Below are 10,798 nucleotides of genomic sequence, written 5' to 3'. Positions count from 1 at the left end.
AGCCTCCTGGAGAGCCTTCCTGCCGGGCTGCCATGGGACCGTGTGGACTGTGCGGGCTTCGTGTGGGCCGCGCGATGGCGTCGCTGATGAACTGTCAACAGGACCACCGCCAAGTCGCTCATGTAGCCGCAGAGGGTGGTGTCTCAGTCTGGGTGTTCTCGCCGTCAGGTTCTGTGCCTTCCTCTGATGGTCTTTGGGTGACCAGTCTTCGACTGTGACCTTCATGTTTCCCGTGCCTGCCGTGGAGCTGCTACTGACGCATCTCTCCTATTTGGATTCCCCTCTCACAGTAACTCCGTTGAGGCCCTTGCCCCTGGATTGCCATGTGACCGCGTGGGCTATGCGGGCCTTTCGTAGGCCACGCTTAGGGGTCGCTGCAGAGCTACCAAGAGGGCCATGGCCAAGCCTTGTGTAACCCAAAGGGTGGATATTCCAATGGTCGGGTATGCTCAACTTCAGCAGGCTTCAGGTCGACGGGGGCACACAGAAGGTTTTTGGGTGGCTAGCTTCGTTGAACTCAGGTTGTCTCGGGTGTTGGAATACACCCTGGTGGTGCGATGCTCCTTTGATGCTTTTGGTGATGATGCACCTGGATGACGATGACAAACACAGTAATTTTCCTTCCGTTGGGCAACAGGCGGCGATCTCTCGCCTTGGATGACCTCGTGGAGTGAGGAGGACTGGACAGACTTCGTGGCGACTTGCAGTTGTCTTCCAGCAGGTGCACTTGCTAGACGTGGTGGTATCCATACCAAACAGCCAGGTGAGAGGCCGGTCGAACTGCAAAGCGTGGGGCCTGGACGCAGATCGCGCTTGCTAGCGGCTTACGGTTCTCCTGCAAAGCTGTCTCCAGTGACGTCTCTGCACCCCGGTGGCTGGCTTGTGCTGATGAACACCTTCTCCAGTGCTAGCACGAGTCCTCTGACCTGTCGCTCTTCTCCGTTCCATCTTGCGCGCCTGTGGTCGTTGTCTGCCCTGTGGCGTTGAACCACTTACATTTCTTCCTCCCGACCAGGTCCTCACTTGAATGTGGCGTCCTGCCACATGTCTCATGTTTGCGTCACATGGACATCTTGCTGGTCACGTCCAGTTCTTGGGACGGTCTTCACCTTTCTGCCGACCTGTAGCAGGTCTGGCCTGTCAGTAGGACTTGCTTCTTCCTCTTGGGGACCTTTCACAGGCACCATTCCCTCCTCAGGGATTTCGCGGTGCTCCTTTTCTCTTCACTCGAGGGCGTCGTGCTTGCGCCTCGAGGCTGCGCCGTCGTGGCGCTTGACCCTGCCTCCGTTTAGGCATGCTTGTCGGGGTTGGTCACTTTGAGTGACGTGCTCCTTCTTCCTTGCATAGCGATGTGGCATTCGGCCACGTGTTGCGGGTCTTCAGTGCACATGCTGTAGTGCCTGCTTGCCACTTGGAGTGTGTGAGTCTCCTCTTGCCTGTCTGGGGCCACTGGCGACTGTCTTGAGGCAGTTTGTGGGATGACACTCAGCTGTCTTCGGCAATGGCGGGGCTTCTCTGGTGTGGTGGAGATTCTCCCTGATGCCTTCAGCATGGCTCCTTCTCTTCGGGGAGGTCTTGCTCTCCTGGGCGCCTGCCCATGCAGTCAAGCTTCTGGGTGCATGTGTCGTGCACCTCGGAATTCGCGCTCTTCTACCTTCTTTAGGGTGCCCTCTTCGGGAGCTTGGCGTGCCTACTTTGGGTACTAGATTGCTCTCTGCTGGGGGTTTAGTGTCTCTGGCTGTTGTGCCTCACAACCTCCTGCTGCGGTGTCTTGGGGACACCACTAACTTTTTCTGTCCTGTGGTTGCACTGGCAGTACCTGCCCGCTAGGTGGCACTGCAGCAACCTCTACTCTCAGGCCACGGCTGCTTTACACTTCTTGGTGCACTCCCTGTTCAGGGTTGTGCAGTCTTGCCCTTATTGAGGGACAGGGCATTGTCAGTATGGGACCATCGATTCTGGAGGCAACAGGGGTCTGAACTTGCTGTAAGTGGGCATGTAGCATTTACAGTGCAGTTTAGCTGGGCAGGCTCTTTCACTGACAGTCTCCACTTCTGTATGCTCTTTGTGGGTGGGGATCAGTTCATGCCACTTACATGTGGCTGCAGTTCAGGGTCATCTTCTTTTGACTTGCTGGTGTTTCCTTGAATAATTGCCATATGGGGGAAACGGCCACGCCTGCGGGCCTCCACCGTTGCTGCAGATGCCGGTCATGGGTTTCTGTGCAGCGCTGGTGCAGGAGTCGATTAGGGCAATCTTTGCAGGATCCTCTGGCCTTTTCAGGTGATCATTTAACTCTGCTGTTTAGATATGGGGGGGGGCCTGGCGAGGGAGAGTGGCGCAGCACATGTTGGGTCAAGTCTGTTCAGCTGTTTGTGCTTCACTGAATGCAGGAGCTTTGGCGCCGGCGAACTGCAGGGATACGCCGGGTACAGTTCTGCCCCGTTGACCAGGCGCTCCTCTTTTCTATCCTTACTGTAATGGCATGAGGCAGGCTACTTCAATTAGCCTCTTCCTTGGGGTCTGAGCTGGCCAGGTGAGTTTACAGGCATGCTCGGGGCAAGAAACAGTAGGAGGTTACCGGTAATGTAGCTGCAGGGTCCATGCTGTACTTCACCACTAGGTGGCGATGTAGTCACCTAATAGGCCGCGCTCTGATTAGAGCCGTCGATGCGGGAGGGGGCATGCAGCGCTGGGAGGCTAATTCGGTTAACCCCAGTTGGGCGGTCGCATGGAATGACTCCAGTAAGTTTAGACCCTTCACAGACCGCTTTTCCTGTATGGCTATGCGTGCCTAGGCAGGCATCATGAGCAAGTTGAAGGGTCATGGCCGTTGCTCCTGGGTACTGTAGGGCTGCTCTATGGGACTGCAGGGGCTTGCTCTACTCACGCTGATCAGGGGGGAGGGCTGTGTACTTTACATTGCCAGCGGGGCACTGCGGACAGATACCAGCAGGAGCGCGTCTTTTATACACTGCGTGGTGCACAACAATCCGATGAGGTACCGGGGTTCTTTCACTTTTCCTCGCTACTGCTGCTGTGGGCGAGGTCACATGTCCGCTGCAGATACCTCTCGATGCAGGGAACAGGGCCGGCCTGTACTTTACAGCGATGAAGGCCGTTTCACTGGCAGTCCCTTTTACGTCCGGGTTCAGTGCAGCACCACCTTGTTAATACTATTCCCATCTCGCCTGCGGGCGGGCGGAGGTTGTGGCAGGCGGCTCTTAAATCATTCAGAGGTGGCAGAGCTGCGGGCTCCCTCACCGCTCTGGATGAGGATTTTTGGGTGCACTCCTTACTGGCATTAGAAGTTGCCAGAGTGCAGCAGCAGGCTGGTGCGGTGATAGTCTTAGCGCCGTCCAGCAGGGAGGCATGCTCTTCTCCTTGTTAAGATGGATGGCGTCCCACTCAGGGTGAGTAGCTGGTTCTCCCTCCTTCTCTGGGTGATGTGCCCACATGAGGGGCCGCTACAGCAGAGACCCCTATGACACGTTCATTCACGAGGTGACTTCCAAGGTGGCATGCATGGGGTCCGAAGCCCTCGTCGCCATTGTGGTGTCTTGGGCCCTAGGCCCACATGCTGGGTAAAAGAACCACACAGACACAGTAGTACTGTTGTGATCTTCCTGTCACCGTGGTCGCGCACCTCGGTGGAATGTCCTGACTGTCAACGTTCTAAACAATTGACTGCGCACGCGTCCTGTCAGTTAAACAGCTGCTGGCTGAAGTATGAGGCACGCTGATGTTATGTGCTACGAGAAATAAGCATATGGAATCAAGCCACTGTTTCCGTGTCATGTTGTAATTACAACATGTTTTTGGCGACGAGCTTCAGTCAGCGGAGCACGTAACATACAGCGATGAATCTATGCGTGCTGGGCGCTGATCGGATGTAATACTTGCACAGGTGCTAAGCATTCTATGTAAGACGACTTCACTGTGTGGGGTGGAAGGATGCCTATCGTGTTTGTCACCCTGAAGAAAACACCTCCTTCAAGTACAATGCAATCAGACCATGAGTAAATGAAGTGCTGTGAGGTGTCAAAGAGCGATATGTGGTGCGGGGTGAGGAGACCCCTGTAGTGAACCCCCAACTCGTTGTGACGTGAGGTGTCAAAGAACGATATGTAGTGCAGGGTGAAGAGACGCCCGTAGTGAACCTCCAACGCGTCGCCCTGGTGAGCGTGGAGAGTACAGTAAGCCCGGTACCTCAGCTGGGAGGTTTGGCACAGTGCCGTCAAAGTTACCGGACGACGAAGCATTGGCTGGTTTAACCCCGGCATAGCGGTGTTTCCCTTTCTGTTCTGGGCTCTGCGGGAGGGACGACACCGAGATGACTGTTGAGTGTGAGCGGCGGTCACCTGAAAGGAATTGACACGCGTTGAGAACATTTCCTCACAGTATATTAATCCCTGCGTGTCACTCTCCAAGTGCTGGTAGCAGTCAAAAAGGCAGAGAAGGAAGACGCTGCCATCTGCTGGGGAACGGTTGGAAGCACACCATCTCCTGTCTACTACACACGCCAGGAATCATTTGTATACCACAGCACACAAACAATTTAGAGGTGAATTCTTCATTTTTGATTCGGCTCATTCAACATGGATGTCACAGCATTAGACGTTTCAGCTGTTTCTTCTCCTCCACATTTTCTCAGTCAACCAGGCAGTCCCAGCAGAGAGTGGGACGAGTGGATAGAAATGTTTGACAATTACTTGGAAGCATTGGATGCTCAAGGTTTCAGCTCAAATAGGAAAAAAAACAATTTTGCTCACCAATTTGGGTAAAGAGGGTCAACATTTTTTCAAGTACTTGCCTGTTGTCACCGATAAACGTGGTCAACCCATTGAAGATGCTTTTCAAGAAGCACGTAAAAGGTTGGAGGCCAGGTTTGTAAAGGAGACTAACGTCATCATGAAGAGATACAAATTTTATACCCAACCCCAGAGAGCTGGCGAATCCATAGAAGACTTTGTTACAAGACTCTGTGAGCTTTCATTAAAATGTAAATGTGGTCCCATGGCTGAGGAAATGATACAAGACCAACTCATTGTGCAATGTAGAAGCAGAAAGACACAGGAACGCTTATGGGCTGCCAAAGACCCCTCGCTTAAAGATGCAATTGACATTGCAAAAATTGTTGATGAATCTGAATTCTGTATGAAGGAAATGGATCGCAGAGATTCAAAACTGAACATTACTAATGAGAGTGAAACATCTGTTGTAGAGGGTGGTGAAGGGGATGTGGCTGCCTCTACCAGGTTTAAAGAGGGAGGGGTACTTATGGCAGCAGGTTGTATCCTAGTAAGTTTGGTAATGAGACTTGTGGCAAGTGCGGGAGCACTTATCACATGTCCGGCTCCAAAAATTGCTGGGCCATTGACAAAGAATGTAGAAAGTGTGGCTGTAAAGGTCATTACGCCAGAATGTGTAGAGATGCTAACAAGGGAAAGGTAGCAATGTTGTATGAGGAGACAAACAATGGTGAATGTTTGTTCAGAGCAGACAGAATTCTTTGTGTGAAACCTTCCTTAGTTGATGTTGTAGATAATGAAGATGTCCTTCTCACCAATCCTTTCGCCTTAGATGATAAAAGGAGACGTAGACCCAACGCTGAGTTTATCATTGCTAACAAGAAAGTTGATCTAATGGTTGATTCAGGGTCCTTATATACCATCATACCAAAGAGAATATACCAATAGGAATGGCCCCACATGAACCTATTATCCAAAGACATAAATCCCGGTGGGTATCAAGGTGAGCAGATAGACATACTAGGTCAAAATCGGGTCTGTCAAAGTGAAAGTTTACGTGGCTGATTCTGGGCCCCCATACTGGTATGACCTCAGTATGACCTCAATATTAGGATTGACCCTCACGCTGTTAAACAAGTAATGGTGGTAGATGACCTCTCAGTTGAAGATATTTTGGAGGGAGGTAAAGGAGTTTTCAGAGACCAACTTGGTAATTTAGAAGGTTACGTCCACAACATAAAACTTAAACACGGTGCCATCCCCGTTCAACATAAGCTTAGGAAAATTCCCATCATGGTGAGAGGGGAGGTCAAGAAGATGTTGGATGAAATGTTATCCAGTGGTGTCATTGAGCCCATTGAATGCTCTGCTTGGGTTTCTCCTGTTGTTATTTCAGAGACGGCAGATGGAAATGTGCGGTTCTGTGTTGATTTGAGGAGTTTAAACCAGAATATCATTCCCGACACCTTTCCCCTACCCAATATCGAGTTAATGGTATTTTTACAAGGAGCAAAACTTTTCTCATAACTGGACCTTCGGCATGCTTATCACCAAATAAGTTTGCACGACTCCTCTAAACACTTGACAGCCTTTATCACCACGGAAGGTATCTTTCAATTTACCAGGATGCCTTTCGGCTTGTCCTCGGCTGCTAGTATTTTTCAGAGGATGGTCTCAGAAGTGTTTAAAAGGTCTAAAAAATATCATCTACTTCCAAGATGATATCCTGGTCTTTGGTGATAGCGTGAGCAGCCACAACTTAGCGTTAAAAGATGACCTTGCCAGACTTTTCTAATCTGGTTTAACGCTACGCAGAGAAAAGTGTTCCTTCCTCGCCACAGAGGTGGAGTACTTAGGACACTCCATCTCTTCTGAAGGTGTCAAACCCAAGAGAGATTTACTTGCATCTATAAAATTGCCTCCCATTACTAGTAACAGAGACCAGCTACGTTCCTTTATTGGATTGAGTACTACTCAAAGTTTGTGAAGAATTTCACAAGTAAAACTGAACCATTAAAGGTACTTATGAGGAAAGGTATCAATTTAATTTGGGGTACTGATCAAAAAAACTGTTTTTGATAACATCAAGCTTGAAATCTGTAATGCTGGTATCCTGGTTCCTTTCAATGTCAATGCAAAACCTATGGTCACTGTTGATGCCAGTGACACTGGCATTGGGGCAGTTTTATCTCAGAATGATGGAACCTCAGAGCAAACTGTAGCGTTCACTTCCTGGACTTTGACTTCTATCGAACGTCATTACTCTGTAATAGAGAAAGAAACCCTAGCTGCCACATGGGGTGTCGAATATTTCAGAACGAATGTTTGGGGGCGCAGGTTTCTCCTTCGCACTGACCACAAACCATTACTCAAAATTCTGTCACCTGGTGGAACAGGGAATGGGTCAGCTAGACTAGCTCGCTTAACCTCCAGGTTGCAAGAATACAACTTCAATATTGAGTTTATTTCTGGTTGGCGCAATGTTCAAGCTGTCTGTCGCGCCTGTCCTTAGACTGGGAGGAAGTGGACAAAAGTGGGGTGTCAAAGAGTGAAAGAGAAGGAGCTATCTCCAGCGTCGATGATGTTGTTCAGTGGAGTTGTGGTGTAGTCAGTAGAGAAGAATGGGCGGCGGCCATGTCACAAGATGAGGTCCTTAAAGGAGTTCTCAACCTCATTCTTAAAGGTAGATGTAGGGAGAGTACTCTACCCACCAGTGTTAGACCCTTTAATGCTGTCCTTGACGAACTATCCACTGTCGCTGATCAGATTGTTATGTGTGGCGACAAGATAATTCCCCCATTTGGCATTCGCAAAAGTCTATTCAACTTAGCCCATGAAGGATACTTAGGGCAGACTATTACAAAAAAAGTTTGCGAAATGAATTCTGGTGGCCGGGCATGGATAGTGAGGTGGTTGATTGGGTTGAAAGATGTAGTGAATGTAAAGAGTGTGAGAAGAGACTTATGGTCGGGCCACAGTCTGTCCCGAGTTCCATCCATGATCCTGGTGTGGTTTTGCATAGTATTTGCCTTGACTTCATTGGACCTATGCCAGGAGTCCATCCTAGCAAAAGATTTGGCATGGTTGTAAAGAATGTCCACAAGATGGCTTATTGTGTATCTGCTTCCAGAGATTACCACTGGAGTCACCATTAAAGTGCTGCACACCATTTTTAAAGAGGAAGGTTTTCCCACAGTCCTTATTACGGAAAATGGCACTCAATTAACTTCCATGGAAATTTGTGAGTGTGGCATCAAACATTCCCTCACCACACTGTACAATCCCCAGTCTAATGGTATTGTGGAAAGAGACAACCGTATGATTAAAGGAGCTATTGGTTTGGCTCTCACCAATAATCTTGACATTGATGAAACCTTAAACGAATTAGTGTGGGCTTACTGTACCACTGAAAATTCTACCACTGGTGTGGTTCCCTTCGTTGCCATGCGCGGTAGAAAACCTTCTTCCAAACTAGTACCTTCATGGGTCAGAGAGTTGTTGGAAGGGAAGATTGTAAGTGGCAGTGACAAGGGTACCCCTGTGCATGCATCCTCTCTTGTACATTCTCAAAACAAGCCTTCTGTAAACCTTCTTGTTGGAGACTGGGTCAAAGTCAGATCTGGTCGTTAGATCAAAGGCCAATGCAAGTTTCGTAGTCCTTTCAAAGTTCAGGAGGTGCATCCTTTGTATGTTGTGTTGGCCAATGGAGAAAAGTGGAATTTACGCAGAGTAGCCAAGTATCGCTCACGAGACAACCCTCCCAAAGCTATTGTCAACAGGAATTCCTGCTCGGGTTACATGTTGGCTCATGATCACCAATTGCTCAACAGTTCCCGTACTGGTGCAGAGATGAGAGAGTCAGGTCCCAGTGGTGACAACTTGGGTAACAGCCTAAGGCTCAAAGTTGAGAATCCAGCGCCTCAAGGGTTCTCAAGATACCCAACCGTGTCAAAGACCTTTACGGGCCAGGAGACTCCCTCAACACTTACAGGATTTCATGGTGGGGTGATTTGCCCTCATTGTTATTGGTTTATTGTGGGGTGGTTTTGCTCTCACTGTTATTTTATTGCCCTGTTCTCTCTTTGTTCTCCTCTTTCGTTCCTCCTCTATTCCATTGCTCTACCTGCGTGTAGAGGAAAGGGGGGTATGTTGTGATCTTCCTGTCACCGTGGTTGCGCGTCACACACCTCGGTGGAATGTCCCGACTGTCAACAGTTGACTGTGCGCTCGCGTCCTGTCAGTTGAACAGCTGCTGGATGAAAGGATGAGGCGCGCTGATGTTATGTGCTACGAGAAATAAACATATGGAATCAAGCCACTGTTTCCGTGTCATGTTGTGATTACAACAAGTACCTTACTGGAAATGGCCCAGGTCACGTGCGCCCGGCCCCTCTTATTAACAGGGTCACCTTACTGGTGACGCCTGTGATGGGTGGGTGTTAGTGTGTGTTTACCAGGGTGAAACACTAGAGCGTGTCCAGCCGGACATTACAAAGAGCTGGTACTCAAGAGTGATTAATCTAAGAAGTATCGGTACTCAGTACCGGCCCATTTAAATCACTGCATATGACATACCATATTATGAAGGAACCCAAGAAATAAGTCACACACTCCTCCACACAAACCATCTCTGGTACCAGCACCCTGCGGGAAAAAGAACTCTCGCAGTGATCCGCATCGAAAGGCAATGAGGGAAGGAACGCATGCAGATCGTACAGTGCATAAATCCGAAGAACATCGCACAGCAGCAGAATTCTGAAGAAAAGCGTGCAGAAACGTGTTACAGCAAAACAGTGCTCAAAGGACTCTCATAATTACGGGACTAACTGTTGAGTAGATATAACACATTTAGATCTGCAGCTTCAGAGGTCCGGATTTCGCCTGGAGACTGACTTATTTATTTACTACAGCTTGTTTACAGTGTAAAACATGCTGCTTAGTTACACCAAGCACTGCCGCCTCACCACCAATCAGATAGCAGTATACATATTAAAGGGTCTCTAGTCACTTATGTCGCGGCCTGGGATAGGTTTAGGTATTCATGAGAGAGCGGACTGCGGAGATCTTCTCAGCTGTTCATTGGCTTCGAGGCTTCAGAGCTGGGTTTGGGATTGGCAGGAAGCACCCTTGCAGGTTGGTCATTGGTTCAAGCATCCCGCACACTACGACGGGGTCCATCTATTACTGAACCTGCTCGCCGCAGTGGGCGGGCACCGGGATGCTCGCTCGTTGGAAGGCGCATGCCCAGGCCTACAAGCCTCGGTAGACCGTCCCTAACGCTACAGGCAGTCGGGGCGCCCGTTTACCTGCGTGAACCAATGCGGCAGGTTGACACACTGTCCAAACTCTACCCCGCAGTGCCTGCCTGAACGCCATCCGCTGCCGAAAGCCACCCGGTTCGAACATACAGCAAAGCACGTCATTTCCTGTAGCAGTTTGTCCCTCCCTCGTTGCTCTTGGCCACCGCGGTTCCTGGCTCCGCCCAGGCCCTGCAGAGGACTCCGCGTGCGCAGCTCTGAGACGGGCACCTCGGCCCTCATCCGGACGGGTCCCAGCCCTCCCCTCCGGACTGCCCCTCCGCCTGGAGGCTGCCAGTGAGGTGAGTGACGCTGTCAGTCGCCAACGGGGCCTCCCGCGCAGAGCTGGGTTTACGCAGAGGCAGACCCCGCGTATGGGTGGGGGTGCGCGGCTGCGCATGGGCGTGGCCTCCCGCGGCCCCGCCCACATCACGTGGTAACCATCGGATGCTAGAAGGTGCCCCCATGGTAACATGAGCACAACAATATAAATGGGATTCATGAAAGCTATGTACAGGATTCAAGTTATCCTTAATGGCACAACATCAACCCAAGGAGCTAAACAAGAATGACATTAAATGTGCTGGGAAATGGCAAGGATAACTAGAAGAACACACTCCACGTTTTTGCACGCTGAACTAACCAACAAGCATTTGCAATGCAATAGGTCTCACAATTTCTAGATTTTGAGCTATTGGCATTTTAAATAGCAATGTCTTTTATTTATTGTTTTTAAAACCTGCAGTCATA

General features: G+C 49.9%; 1 protein-coding gene across 1 annotated transcript in view; it reads left to right on the top strand.

The window, feature by feature from the left end:
• Positions 1-9,927: 9,927 nt before the first annotated feature.
• The window catches only part of TADA3 (transcriptional adaptor 3), a 141,591-nt gene continuing 140,720 nt past the window's right edge, over positions 9,928-10,798 (top strand). Inside the window, exon 1 of the mRNA XM_085624277.1 lies at positions 9,928-10,350. The gene's annotated coding sequence lies outside the window, so the exon portion shown is untranslated. The remainder of the gene's footprint in view (positions 10,351-10,798) is intronic.

Source organism: Triturus cristatus, chromosome 9 (assembly GCF_964204655.1).
Source record: "Triturus cristatus chromosome 9, aTriCri1.1, whole genome shotgun sequence".
Taxonomy (NCBI): domain Eukaryota; kingdom Metazoa; phylum Chordata; class Amphibia; order Caudata; family Salamandridae; genus Triturus; species Triturus cristatus.
Note: the sequence above shows the minus strand (reverse complement) of the source record. Positions and strands in the feature narration are given on the sequence as shown.